This window comes from Pseudopipra pipra, chromosome 15 (assembly GCF_036250125.1).
Source record: "Pseudopipra pipra isolate bDixPip1 chromosome 15, bDixPip1.hap1, whole genome shotgun sequence".
In the NCBI taxonomy this organism is placed as follows: domain Eukaryota; kingdom Metazoa; phylum Chordata; class Aves; order Passeriformes; family Pipridae; genus Pseudopipra; species Pseudopipra pipra.
This window is the reverse complement of record NC_087563.1, coordinates 7083509-7099115: the sequence shown is the minus strand read 5'-3', so window position 1 is coordinate 7099115 and position 15607 is coordinate 7083509. Positions and strand designations below refer to the sequence as shown.

Sequence of the window (15607 nt, the reverse complement as noted above, 5' to 3'; positions counted from 1 at the left end):
TGGGAAATAATCCTGGGCACACTATCCTCTGAGGGACTAGGACATGCTTTACTCTCCATCTTGACCTCACATTTAAATTGTCGTGTCCACAAGCAGCACAGGGTTTCACTGGCAACTTCTAACTGCAAAGAACTGGACCAGCCTCACAAAGTCATTAAAAAAAACATAAATTATGTTGCATTCCCATCACTCTTGCCTACAGCTATTCAAAAAAAGTAGAGAAACAATCTGTAAAACATGATCTCAGAGAAGACAAAAATCAGAACGGAAGAACATAACCAATCCCATTGTTAATCTATCAGCACAAAGCTAACTTTCCACTTGTACAGAAAACAACAAAAGAAATGAGAATAAATCAAGTACTTCTGGGACTTACAGATTCTTTCTCATCTGTCAAAAAGACTTGCTGCTGTATTTTGGGAATTCCTTGGCATTCCAACAAAAGCTTTTATTCTTATGTGGAATCGGTTTCGAGTAAAAAGTGAAGAGACAGCAGGTCGAGCAACCCCTCTGCCCCAGACACTTTACAGCCTGATGTGCTCCTCCTCCTCCTCAGTGCCTGGAGGGAGCTGGTCTAGGATGGGAGACAGGAGAGGATGGGGGTGACAGGCAGATCATTAACTGCTCATCATGTACACCAAGGCATCCAGCCGTGAGGACACAGGCTCTGGCATTTAGCCTTTCCAAAACAGGAAAGCTCACACTCGGAATGTGGCAGTCCCACATGGCTAAAGGAAAGAACCTGTCCACGTGCCCGCACAGACATGCCTCTGCTCCTCTAGGCACCTTTGTTTTCTGTCCTTCTCTCAGCCATCCACCTCACTGTCTTCTCTAATCAACTCTCCAGAACACTGGGCATGGGGAACCATGCAGCACCCAATGGCCTCGGTGGTTCCTGGAGCCCCCGGAGCCCGGCTTTGTGCCCCCGGAGCCCGGCTTTGAGCCCCCGGAGCCCGGCTTTGAGCCCCCGGAGCCCGGCTTTGAGCCATGCACGAGGCAGCCCAGCCATGACCACTCCACTGGCTCGAACAGCACAGGGCTGCCAGCGCAGCCACAAGTGACTACAGCCACACTTCAGCCACAGGAGTCAGGTTAAATTACATATCTCCAGGCATCTTTCCTGTATCAGAAATAAGTGTTCCCGAAACGACAGGTGATTTTGCCCGAGAGGTTTTGCCGCCTCTCCAGGTGAGCTCCCCAGCAGACGCGGGTCCTGCCGCACCGCAGTGACCCCCCCGCAGCACCGAGGGTTTGCAGCTGTGTGGGCATTTTCTAGGTCATCCCCACACAGCACAGCCAGAGCACAGACACAGCCTCGGCGTGCCCAGAAAAACGCAGCAAATCGGAATTGATCTGGACCACAGGGGAACGGGAGCAGCTGGAGAGGGATGCACGAGGGCCATGCTCCTCTGGCCGCCGCAGCACCAAGACCACACTGGCACTGCGGTCCCTCTGATGGCTCTGGTTAGATGGAGGCCTGTGGCAGTGGAGCTCCCCTGAAACCCAGATGCAATTCTGACCTCAAGGTCAAAGAGCACAGGTTTTTATGCCTGTGTACTTAGCAAGCAAGCCTGAACGGTAATTTTTCAGAAAAGCAGAAACATGGCAGTTTCCATAGAATTTAGAGTCATTCAGCGTCCCTTTAAAACATATTCTAAAGCATAGCCCCTCCTTACAGCAAAGCAAAGTGTCTCATGAGCTAAATTTTGCCTCCATACACAAAAACTCCAAGTCTCAACACAGGAATAACCTTGACTATGAAAGAACAAAAAGCACACGTTGTACCTCCTGAGGAACAATGAAACCTACATTCATTCAAAGTAGTAAAGATCACAGTGCAGGCATCTAGCAAAGGCAAAACTAAAACCAAACAAATGCTCATAACAGCCTTTTGCAAGGGCAGAGAAAACAGCTCATCCCTGTAACTTCCATTATCTGGCCTTCAGACACCCCATAGAAATGGATCCAAAAATAGACTAAGAATGCTCCCTCCTGCATATTTTGTGCCCAAATATCTCAGTGGAATTTTGGCCTGTAACGCTTTTAGGTTTTGTAGAAAATGCAGCTGCAATATTTTCCTGTAAACAATAAAATCTTGAAAAAACTTTTTATCTGCTTAATGTAGTACCTTACAACCTACCACAGGGTGAAAAATGAGTGCCTATGCCTTTTGGAGGATTAGGATCCTAGTTTACAAATGAGGCAAGAAATGCCAATATCACACTACAATCTAACCATTGGGGTTTTAACATCTATTTATTAACTGTATAAAATAAAATCCTGGACATAAGACAAACATCATCATTATCCCCGTATTCGTTTTCATTTGATAGCATTATTATTCCCATTTGTGGCTGCTAGATAAGAGAATGTTTGGAGATCTGGTTTATCAGTTTGGAGATGGGTAAACTGCTGAAAAATGAAGACTGCAAAGAAGGGGATAGTGCATAATGCAGTGCCAGTGATGAAGCTTTGCAGGAACCATGATCAGAGCTCCAATGCCAGATTCCAGGCAAGCTTTCCTCCATTATTCTCAGGCTGCACATTAACTTTCATTTTTTATTTAAGTACAAAACATGAAGAGAATCGTAATAATAATAATCTCCTGTGTTCAAACAGAAGAGACCTCTAAATATTTAAGTCTGTTTAACTCAACAAAAACTTCCATGCATCAGTAGAAGGAAGGGCAAGAAAAGAACTTAATTTCCCTGTGTTTTAACCAAAGAGGGAGTTTTGAGGCTGTTCAGGTAAGTCTGACCATCATCTGAAGGTATTTCCTATGGCACTTTACTCATCCCTGTTCTTCTCCAGAGTGCTACAGTGACAGCATCAGGACATTATAAGAGCAGCTTAATACTAAAGCTACTAGAGAAAGATCACTTGCAAGCTGTAGACCACTTTCCCTGGCATGCTCCAGCTGTGGAGTGCTGTTTGTACAACCAAGAGCATCCACAAACCTTGCCTAGCCAGAAAGTCACATGGGATTTGCCATCAGTATCACAAAGCAAAGCGGGAGAAGCACAGTAACAAATCTCCTGTTCTGTCTGGTGATACAGTCAGTATGGAGGCTGAGATGGCCTATGGAATTCAAACCTGCACTTCAGAGCAAAAGGTCCTGTTGCAGCAGTAATAGTTCAGTTCAAAGCCAGAGGAGCAATCTCACACAACAACAAATCCTCAGAATTAACCTCAGTGAGTTACTGCATACCACTAGGGTAAGACAGAGGAAAAATTTTAAATGTAGTCTCTGCCCCAACAATCTTATAACTTGTTCAAAACCCCAATGCAGTTACTGTGAACCAAGTACTTTCCAAAACACAGAAAAACCTATCCCTTTTCTAACACCAGGTGCTGTGCCCATTCTGACTGCACAGCATGAATCTGTACCACAGTCACCACAGTCCCTTACTCTGTTATTAATGCATCTCCCAGCAGGCCTCATTACAGAAGAATATGCATATAGCTGTACATTTATAGCAAGTAGAATGACTCTGCTAATTATGCAACAGCTGCCTAATATGAGGACCACCAAATGCAAGAGGCATCTGAAACACTTGTGTGAAATAATTTTACAGAGATCCAGTCAAAAACTGGTTCCATCCCTGTAACAAGAAGTTCCAATCGAATAGTTATCCACTTGTCTAGCAAACTGCAGTTAAAAAAAAATCTTACTTGAAATATAAAACAGTGCCTGCAGTTGAAAACTGCTTTACCAGTACATCTGTACAATGCTGAAGTAAAGGGGAACTTTGCCATGGATTGCAACAGAAGCAGGAGACCAACATGCCTCCCATGGTAAGTGAATCCATAAAATGTACTTACAGTTGAGCCTGGGGACTTGGAAAAAAGAAGGAAACAGAATTCTATTAACTCTTAGAATCTTAATCAGCCATACTGCCTTTCATCTTGATGAACGAATAAATTAAAGCACTCACGTTTTTTCTTGCTCTTTGAACAATGCCACACATGTACCAGACTGCTGCAGTGAGGGGCTGAGAATTCATAGCTCTGGTCTGACTAACAACACTTCAGCAGTGTTAAGCAGCATCCAGACTACTCAGATAACACATCTTAATTTCCTCTCTCAGGAGAGACCCAGAGAAGCACCATTTAGCCCAATTAAAGTTTAAATATGAAACCAGGTTTAAAGTAAAACATAACTGAACAGTCCCCTTTGCTTCATGGGTACTATCTGCTCTGGATGTGTGTTGAAGATGGGCACAAGTACCCAACTTTCATCTCTGACAAGTAACCTCTCCAGGGGATGCTGCTCTTTGTAGGGTCACTCCAGCTCTTTTTACCACAGACTTGAAAGCTAAAAGACACATATTGTAACCATAGATGTGTGTGGCACACTAGATTGGGATTCAAATGAAAATAACTTGGAACACAGTAGACAAAACTCTGTGCAGGGCAAGCTGGAGAGAAACACAGAAAATATTCACTGACAGGTGCTGCCCAATGAATATAATTGCACCACAGTTCAAAGTGGTGACTTATCAGACCCAGGCACAGGAGTGGGGCTGATAACACACCCTGGGTTACCGGGAAAATCAAGAACAGAGTCAGTAGTCTCCTCTCAAAATAGGAAGTCCTTTTTCCAGACAGGAAAAACATATCTGAGCTAAGAGATTTATGGAGTACCTTCGGATTCAAAGCAAAGGAAGTGAAACAAATGCTGCCCTCACTAAGCGTAGCCCTTGAGATAAAGGAAAGCAGCCTGAAGAAGCTGCAAACCCTTGTTGGACAGGACTGTGATGGGCAGTATCACCAAACACACCTTTATAACCACATCATCACCACACACTAACTCTGGAAAGGACTCTGCCTCTAAATTATTGTCTGGCCAGTCCCTTGCCAGGTTTGGATTTTGTGACCTGACTGAACCTCAGCTGGGGTTCCAAACCTCACCAGCCTTCTGTAAGTGCTCATGTTCCCCTTGTAGCAGCAGTCAGGTGCTCACAGTTCATACTACTACACTTGATTCTGTGAGACTTACCAGAAAGAAAAAGCATCAATGGACTCAGGACTTCCAGAGCTGGTTCAGACTTCATGGGTAGTTTCAGACAAAACAAAAATGAGCAAACTGTGCAGTTCAGCCCAACTGAGGATCACTTCTCAACAGTATTTAAAAGTTAACAGCTCAGTGAACTGTTGGTATAACGTGTTCTACCAACAATGAGAAACAGGGCACATGCCAAGTTTGCTTACTTATTCCCAGGATTTGACAGTCCCCTTTCTCAGAAATCCCTAAATACAAGGAAAAACACACTTCAATAAGGATGTTGGTACAAGCACCAGCTCATCTCTAAGTCCATTTCAAGGATCAACTGATCACCTGTAACAAAGCATCTCTGACTGAATCCTCCAAAATCTGCAGTCCCAGGAGGAAGTTTCTGGGGATAACATAGCACCTAAAGTACTAGCAAGGGACTATCAGAAATTCTTGAATTGTCTCATTTATGTGATCATCTGTGCTCTACTGAAGAGGAACAGGTCACATGGGCAAATAATTTTACTGCCATTGACCAAGCTGCTTATAGATGAAATTGCAATTAAAAGAAAGGGGCTTTTATTTTTCTTGCCCATAGGAAAGGTCTCGCTCCCTCTGGGCTCACTCCAAGGGTCAGACTTCAATTTCAGTTACATTATAATTTTCTGCTTTCTGAGAGCAAGAGCAGGTAGAAACCACAACTCATACACATGTCCCTCCTGACACCTTGCTCTCAGACGCTTGGCTCTGCTCAAGTGACATTCACTCCACTGTGAAGTGGATTTAGCTGGGTGAACATGTAAAAACTCTGATCTAAACTTGTTTTCTTCTGGGCCCAGAGCCAGCATTTCAGCTCTTGCCAAGGAAACGATTAACATGCTAATTTGGAACTCCACTGACCCAACCCCCCATCAGAAAAGGGTGCTGTGATTCAGGTTAGGTAACCCTAACATCAGGGGGGTTTCCAAATCAAGACTGCTGATCCAAGCAGCCTGGCTCTAGATCCCAATCCTGACTCTAGAACCAGAACTTCAGAACATGGCAAGCATGATGCAAATACCATGTGAAGCTTTTTCATCCCCAGCAAATCCTTTTCGTGGTTCACAGTTTCTGCCAGCAATCTGCAACAATTTTAAAAGAGGCATTTTCTACTCCCACAAAATAGTGAAACTCCCTTGGAACTAGACGAGCAGTTTCAGTGCCTACCTGCTGGAAATTTCATCCAGTAGCTAGACTGGATTCATGCTTGTTTGCTGATGTGGTCTTAAGCAATATTTTAAGGAACTAATACTTCCACATAAGCCAATTCCCATCACTGCACCAACTGTGTTAGCTACAAGGGGAACACCAGCCATACACGATCCCCTATGTCTCCAAAACCTGTCTCATTTGGCTAGTGGGATTTGAATGAATCCTAAATGAAATCTTTGCTTTGGCTCTTGTTTACCAGGTTTCATCTATGCTTGGCATTCTTTCAGAGTAAAATTCAAGCCCTAATTATTGCATCCCACCCTGTGCGTGTTATACCACATAACAAAATACGTAATTAATGAAAGCTGTGATTAATAGCATGACTTATATTATTTTACTATTACATCATAATTCAGCATCCTGAGATCAACCCAAAAACTCAGACTTGCTGAAAATATTTCCACCATTTACACAACTCTGTTCTGCATTTCTGTTTGTCAGAAAATTCCAGATGTTACATGGTAGTAGTTTATGTGCATTTTATTCCACCAAAAGGTGACAAACAGCTCTTCAGAACAAATCCCAATCACCCTCTGCTTTTGACTGAACAAAAATCACTGTATTGTAGTTAGATTTTTAATCAATACCAAAGTTATTTTCAGGAATATTAAAATACATTCTGGGCTAAACTCACAATATCCCTTGGCTTTGGGGCTCTGCACACAGAATACAGGATGAATCTGGCACTGCGAGGCTGCTCATGCTAAAATTACCTTGGCCCTTGCTCTAAAACATGAACCAAAAACACCCTATCCAAGTTGCTGGCGACTCCATGGAAACAGTCAAAAGGGGACAGAAGCATTATTGTTATCTGCAGCAAAGCTAAGCAGATTTGTTAAACCAATATTCCAGTATTCTGTGGCTAAAATACCATCTGTCTCTTTTCCATACAATTATTTCCCCAGGAGTTGCCATAACACAGTGCACACCGAGATCAACACTACCAGGGAAAAACAAAATCCTGCCCTATCCTGAAAGGAAACAGCCATTTTCCAGAACTGGTACTTTTCAGCATGAGATGCACATGGACACTGACTGGAGACTCTATTTAAGAACAGAAGGACTGCCAGGACAAGGATGAGCTCTACCAACCTGCCCAGCTCACTGCAAGAAAACATTTCTGTGGGTTTGTACTGTGGGCATTATTCAAGGCCCATTCTTAGTTTACTAAAAAGATGGGTTTTGTAAATGTATTTTATGCAAGTAGGGTCACACTCACCCACGGGACAACACGCACTGCCTGAAAAAGAAACTGCAGTTCACAAAGCTTATAGTATCAGCCTCTCCTTTATTTGATTTTGACTTTAAAACCCAACAAAACCGTCTTTTATTTAACTGAAATGCATATAAACAAGACAACAACAACCAGTGAGGGAAAATTCATGCCCCGTGTCCTTCTCCTGCAAACCTCTCCTTTTCTTTCTAAGGCCATAACCAAGATTATCTCTTGTCTTACAGATACCAGAGGAAGACATTTTACATTCACCACTAAAGACTGTCAGGTATTTAAGTTTCTCTATTTAAAGCAATAAGGTTAACTTTGGAAGTTTTTGCCATTTTTAGCTCAGCTCTTGATACAGCCAATAATGGCAGATATTGGTTTCAGAATGAAGGAGAAAAAAATCTGCACTCCGGCCTCCCACGTTCACTTTTAACAATGTAGATCTCTACCATGAATTCTTTTCTTTTCTGAACACCTTACTTCCAATCAGATTACTACCTTCTTGCAGTTTCTTATCAGGTTGCAATTCAGTGTAGTTTCAAAAAAATGTATTTTCTTCTCCCATCCTATTGCTAATAATGCCTTATAGAACCTCATGTACACATTGCTCTAATTTCCCATGTCCTGTATCCCTCTTGCCTTTTCCTTCCATATACTGGGAAAAGAATATGAATGTTCCCATTACCAGGGAAATTCAGAAAAAAAACTAATCCAACAGTTTGTCTCTCCACATCAGCTTTTCAGCAGAAATGCAAACACATATTTTACATTAGCCATTTCTAACCATCTTTTAGAGTCAAAATACCTCTAAAAATAAAAACATTACAAGCAACATTGGCTAGGAACACTCAAGATTATTCACTTATGAACACGCTGTAACCTGAGTTACAGTTCCCATTTCTGAATTGTTGTGAATCTCATCCCTCTATCATATGCTGAAAGATGGGTTCCTTCATCATCCCTGGAGTCTGTGAACTCTTCAAGAATGGTCTGAAACAGGACTTTCATCAGATAACAACAGAAACCTTTTTTTCCCACCAATGGCACTGCTCAGCTGAGGAACAAGCGCCTGTCATGCCTCGCTCTCTCAACAAAACAAAAATGAAAACGTGTAACACCACACATGCTGACTTAAGTAGTTCTGCCTATAATGGGAAGAATAGAACTTGACAAATAAACAATTAGGATAAAGTGAAACTCATGTTAAATGTAGAATTTATCCTTACAGTTTACTATTTAAAAACTACCCCTGAAACTTGCAGGGTGATTTTTAGCTGAACTGTGCTGCTTTAAAAATGGGAGCACCAGCTTCCATTTTTATGATGATGACCAGGTCTCTTCCCATGTAAGCAGGTGATGAGTTGGATTCTCAGCTGGAAAAGGTGTAAGCATGAAACACCACCCACTAGATCCAGCTGAGATGCTGGTTCATAGTTGACGTGACAAAGCACAAAAAAAAAAATAAATCAAGAGGTTTCCCTTATGAGACATTCAGGATACTGTTTTGAACACAGATTTCCACGAAGGCTGAAACCAGAAAAATAATTTTCTGGTAATTTCAGAGAGATTTGAATAGTCATTAAGCTATTGGATACAATTTCAAATCAACTTCCAAGGACAATGCTTACATCTTCATTGAGCTCACCTAACACAGGCTCCCACTCACCAACACCCACTGCACATTCCAAGGAAACAGCAACATGTAGGTCAGGCTGTGACCCACAAAAACACAATGCAGGAGGGATCTGTGAGCACAGAGCCCTGCTGGGCTCTGCCAGGCAGGGATCCCACCTCTGGGAAGGCAGGGATGTGTGTCACCCATCAGCTGTGCCCCTGAAACACGCGCTGGACACACTCTAAACTCACGGCTTTGTTCTTTAGAGCATTTCCAAATTAATTAGTGCAGCCTTTCCTTAGTTATAAGCTACCAAACAGTAACCAGCACAATTATTCTCTCAGCTGTAAATAACCCAATCTTCCTCCAGTGCAACAGTCCCCACATACTCTTTGTTTGCCAAAGACTGTAACTGATCACAATTTCCCATCAGAGAGGGGACATGAGAAGGTGATATTATTAAGGGCTGTATTAAATTAAAGCAGACTCTTTAAAAATGACTGCATCTCATTTTGTTCCTCACCAACACACAGAGATGGAACAGAGCAGCTTGCAGGACCTTAAACATTAAGTACAAATAAATACAGTGAAAAAAACTCTCAAGGACTTACCTACAAATCACAGAAGTTCAAAACAAAAATCACATTAATGTTCATGAAAACCTAAGTGTATATTATGTATTAATATAATTTTAAGTCTTTTTAAAATTTTTGTACACCAGGCTTACCCCAAATGCACACAAAACAGTACAGTATTGGTTCTAATTAATTTCTATCACCTGTAACATTAAGAGTTCTAAGGATTTGGCTTAAACTGTAGAAATGAATAACTAAAAGTATTTTTCCACCCATTAAAAAAAACAATTGAGTGAATTTTAACAAACCAGTGCACATGCAGAAAAAACAAATGCAGAAGCCCTGACTCCACCATTTCTCCCAACTTTATTTGCTCGCTCATTACTGATTGCCCTAAACCACCTGGGACCTCAAAGCAATTTTCAACAGCTGTTTCTTCTCTTTTCAGTTTTAGTTTCCATGTTACTTAGACCTTTTGTTTACAGTCCATGCAATGTGAGGTTTAACAAGTCTTTCCCCTAAACACTTATAAGAATATTACGACAAAAAAATTTCAACAAACATCAACAAATATCTTGAGAAATGGAGTACAGGTGTGAAGCTATTACCTGCTGGGTGGAGATGGAAGGAATGAATAAAGTGGGAGACAATGTGCATTTGAGCATCAGCTGTTCTCAGTTAATTCAAATAATTAATTTTATTATTTTTTACTAAGTAATCTGAAATGCTGTTATACTTTGCATTATCATTTCCAACATAAAAGAAGGTCTGGCATACCCTACCAGCTCTTCTATCCTAACAATTTTCTCAGGTACATCAGTTTGCTTTGTTATCCATCCGAGTACATTTCATCCAAAGTTAGAAGAGCAACTGTAGTCTATCCAGTCTTCATTTGTATTCCTTATTTGTTGGTACTTGTTAGGCTGTTAATTAGCAAGGTTTCACTGTGCAGCTCTGTACTAAAACGTGTGCTGTATTTCTGTGCATCTTTCCTGTGCAAAGCTGCCGTGGGGATGGTCACAGACATCAGTTCACTCCTGACAGCTCCCCTTCTGACAACTGCTGGTGCAGACTGTTCAGCACAGGGAACTGCAACATCCAAATGTCATCTTCCAGGGAAAACACAGATCCTAAAGTTTCCAGGATGTGTGACAGTTTCTCAGCAACCCACCAGTGATCCAAATGCACGGCCACCAAAGCAAACAGCACCACCAGTTCCAGTGAGAAGAACTAAAAGCCCATGTTCCTGAAAATGCTTGCATGTATCATTTCTCCTTTAAAGTTCATTGGATGCTTTGGAATCCAAACTGTAGGCTGTGATCCACACTGTTCTTCTGTCATTTCCAAGGAGCTGTATTTACACTCATTTGACCTGACAGCGTTCAGTGTGGCCGCACCACAGAGCTTTCTCATGGTTCTTCCCAGCATGCTGTCGAATTTTCTATTTAGAGCCCCACCTCCTGGAGCAAAGATTTCTAGTCCTCATATTTTAAAGGAGAAACTCAAATAGCCCTTAAAGATACAAAACTTAGAAGTACTACGAAAATTACATTTTTCTGCCCTCATGGATTCTGGACATTAAGAGCTGATGACAGAGAACTGCACAGGTGCTTTGCACAGACCTAGAAAGAGAAGGCAGCAGAGAATCCATCTCTGAAGATGGGAAGATAAATTTGTTATAATCTGGTAAAGACCAGATCTTCAAGGGATATAGATTTATAGAGGAACTTTGAAAATGTTACCTGCCTGGAATTTAAGTAAGCTGTTGATTTAGAAACACATAATGCAAACATGTAATTGTAAATTCAAGTAAAGCTATAAACGTAAATATAAAACAAAATAACTGCGTTTTTAAAACAAAAATATTTGTTTTGCAGGCTTGTAGTGCAAACATTGTGTTGCCATGCACAAAGATTAAAGAGAAATCTGACAGAACACAGAAGATACGAAATCACTGGAAAGTGATTCAGAATTTGGGTGTCTGGTAAGGACTATTTTGCTGCCTTGTGACTTCAAAAAGCCAATAGAAAGCACAAATACTGGGCACAATTAAAAATTACCATGGCTCAGTAGTGAAAGCATCTTCAGGCTCACATAATTTGGTTAAAAAGAAGAGGGGGAAAAAACAGAAGTTATAATTAACAAACTATTTGGATTTCAACTGCTCAAGCTACACCTGAGTTACATCAGCCTTATGACAGTAGAATCCACCACCATACCTTTGTTACAGTTGGAGGACTTTTTTTATAACTTTCTGCAATATCAACTATCAAATGAATGAATAGGAATTAAAATTGAAAATTATTCTGGGCATTGTTCTACCAGTTACATGTCACAGCATTTTCCTGACTTGAATACCCTGAGGTCACTTATCCTTTGTAATGGAAGAGAAATTATGCAGCATCTTTCCAGATACATTAAAGTCTTGATAATAAAAGGTCTACCAGAACTCAGCATACATTTACAAATAACAACAGCCAATCACCTCCTCAAAACATAACCATGTTTTAGCTGTACCTTATTTTCAATTCATAATGAGCAGGACACAGAAGTTGTCATTCAGAAGATTATTTAGCTGGGAATGGCCCCTGAAAGCAGTCTCATCAGACTGAGACTGATGTTTCAGTCATCACTGAAAGATGACAGAGACAAGGTTCTGGGAAGGGAGGCTGAGGCAAAATCACAGAGCCTGAAGTGGGGCTTGGGGAGGACACTGGAAATACCTGGCTCGAACTAATCTCCAAGGTAAGGGACATGTTTCTCTACCTTAGGCACTACCAGAACAGTTTGGGAGCAGAAAGTCAGAAAGGTTGCAGCATCTGTCACTGGCAGCCTACTCCTTTCTGCTGGGAGTTCTGCTGACAACCAGGGAATCCCAGCAAGCCCACCCCACTGCCACAGTTCTGGAAAAGGGACAAAGCCAAAGGGGCAATCCATCAATAGCTCCTGGCAGCCACCTCCACCAGGCAACTCCTATGGAAATCCCAGAAAAAACTTGCCAACCTCTCCTCCCTGAGGCTTCTCCTTGGGATTTTGCTGCCTGTGGAAGCAAAGGTGGAAGTGGCTGCAGTCCCATAACTTGATTAGAATCACAGAGCATCTCAAGTTGGAAGACACCCATGAGGATCACTGAGTCCAACTCCCTGTTCCTCACAGGACCACCTAACACTAACCACATGACTAAGAGCATCAAACAGACACTCCTTGAACTCTGACAGGTTTAGTGCCCTGATCACTTCCCTGGGGAGTTTGTTCCACTGCCCAACCACCCTCAGTGAATCAGCTTTTCCTACTGTCCAATCTGAACCTCCCCTGATGCAGCTTCATTCCATCTCCTTGTGTCCCATGGCTGGTCACCAGAAAGAGGAGACCAGCACCTCTCCCCTCTGACCCCCCTGAGGAAGCTGTGATGGGGTCACCCCTCACCCTTCTCTTCTCCAAGCTGAACAAAGCAAGTGACCTCAGCTGCTCCTCCTAAGCCTTGTCCTCAAGACCTTTCACCATCTTGGTTGCCCTGCTCTGGACACACTCTAATAGTGTGATGTCCTTGTATCGAGGCACCCATGGTGTCTTTTGATTGACACAGAAGCACTGATAGAGCACTTGTGTCCTGTGCCCTCTTCAACAATGACCATCTCAACACTCCCAGATTTCACCAAAAGTGTAGCCATTCCTGGAGAACCTCTTAGGATCACTGGGTATTTACCTCACTGAAGCACCCATCTGAACCGGGTCAAGTGCCAGCAGAGGCAGCATTTACAGCACAGCAGGCCTGGGTCTGAAATTCCTGTGCAGACCAGCAGGCCAGATCAATAGAAACAAAACCTGAGTCAGAGCAGACGCAATAAATCCCACATTACTGTCTGAAAAGGGACAATACATTCTCCTGATGGGCTACCCAGATGGCTAGACCAGGCATGATATCTGCACTACTGCAGAATCTGACCCAGCAAATCAGAGACATTGAGAACGAGAGTCCAACGTGTCACCTTACAGTGATGCACTGGACAGCATCAGAATGCAAATGTTTTAAATAATACACGTAGTTCATTTTTTTCCTTACAAGAGTTGAAATTAAACTTCTAAAATATGCAATTCTTTATGTTTCCAACCTATAAGGTATGATCAGCACCTTTTATATATTTGCATTCCCAGTCTACAAATGAGTATTCAGTGCCATAACGTAGCAAAAATGCAGGATCTGGATCTGACCTGAGTAGCCATAATGAAACTGAGGGATGGCAATCCGGTAATTTCAGCATAAATTGCACACCAGCCCAAGAGGCAGGTTTCACCCATCAGTGGCTGTGAAAAAGGCACTGCACGTACAAAAGAGATGCATCCTGCGGGGTCCGTGGTTGCAAGGGAGAACAGAATGTCTTCACACACACACGGCAGCCCTGACAGCCCAGGACACGCACAGGTGCCATTCCGAGCATCCCGCTGGGCAGGGAGCCCTGTGCGCGGCCGTGTGAGCGCCGGGGCGGCCACAGACGCCCCGCGAGTGCGAACGAGCGCGGGGAGCGCCCGCAGGGCCGCGCCGGCCCCGCTCCGCTCGGGCTGCCCCGCCGAGGCCCAGCCAGAACGGCCCCGCAGCATCCCGGGCTCCGCCGATCGCCCCCGGCCCCGGAGCATCCCTTCCCTTCGCTTCCCTTCCCTGCAGCAGCCGCCGCGCCCAGCGCGCCGCGCCCGCACCGTGCGGACAATGACCGGCGGGCGCACAATGGTGCGGGGCCGGCGGGCGGCTGCGGGCTGCGCCTGCCACGCCTCTCCCGCCATCGCCTCTCCATCACCAGCGCCGGCTCCCGCTCCCCTCCCCTCCTCTCCATCACCTCCATCGCTGCCTCTCCCCCGCCGCGCCGCCGCCCCGGCCCCGGCCCCCCGCAGCCGCCCGGTCATTGTTCCGCCGCCGCGGGCACCGGGCGACCCTCCTCGACCGCCGCCGCTCACCGTGCCGCGGCCAGGGGAGGATGCCGAGCGGCGAGGGACGAGCGCGGCGCATCCATCTTCCCGCCGCCGCGGCGGCTCCAGCGCCCGCACCGGCCCCGCCGCCTCCTGCGCGCCGGCGCTGAGGGCGGGCGCCCGCCCCGCCGCCGCCCCGCGGCCGAGGCTGCGCTGCCGGGCCGGGGATGCGGCAGCCCCGCCCGCCCCGCCGCAGCTGCGCGGGGAGCGCGGCACGGACCGGCCGGGAGCGCCCCGGCCCCGCCGCTCCCCGCCCGCCGAGGGGCCGCAGCCCTCGGGCCACAGCCAAGGCGACGCGAAGCCTCCGCAGCCCCCGTGGCCCCAGCCCGGAGCTCGCCCCGGGCCTTGCGACCACCCAGGGACACCCCTCGTCACTGGTCTCCCCTTGGACAGTGAGCTGATGGCCACAACTCTTGGAATGTGACCATCTGGCTAATTCCATATCCACCCATCGAATCTGTGTCTCTCCAGCACAGAGCCAAGGACACTGTGCGGGTCAGTATCAGGTGCTTTGCCCAAGTCCAGGTAAATGACATCAGTCACTCTTCCCTTACGCCCCAACACATTAACCCCATTGTAGAAGGCTACCAAGTTCATCAGGCACAATTTGCCCTCAATTACAATAATTTTACAAATGGTCTCATTCATATCCTCAGGTTTGCATGGAATAATTAGGAGAGTGCTTCCAAAATACATCAAGATCCAGCTGCTCTGTTTAAAACCATCTGCTGTAGAAATGCTGGTTTGATGGGTGCTAGGGAGCAGTAATTTCTAGGGATGCCCAGAACCAAGAACACGGGATCCCTCTGCTCCATGCACATGCATCACAGAGAGGGCCCAGGGCTTTGACCCACAGGCTTCCACCAGTACAACTGGTCTCATGAAGCACAGGAAGCTATGGCTAAATAGCAAAGGGCTTTTAAAATGCTTTGTCCTGGATTAAAATCACACCACAGCCATAGGGATAAGGCTGTAATAAATTTATAGGG

General features: G+C 44.8%; 1 protein-coding gene across 1 annotated transcript in view; it reads right to left on the bottom strand.

Annotated features, from left to right (window-relative positions):
* The window catches only part of JAKMIP2 (janus kinase and microtubule interacting protein 2), a 47137-nt gene extending 32421 nt beyond the window's left edge, over positions 1 to 14716 (bottom strand). Inside the window, exon 1 of the mRNA XM_064671631.1 lies at positions 14607 to 14716. The gene's annotated coding sequence lies outside the window, so the exon portion shown is untranslated. The remainder of the gene's footprint in view (positions 1 to 14606) is intronic.
* Between the last annotated feature and the right edge of the window lie 891 nt (positions 14717 to 15607).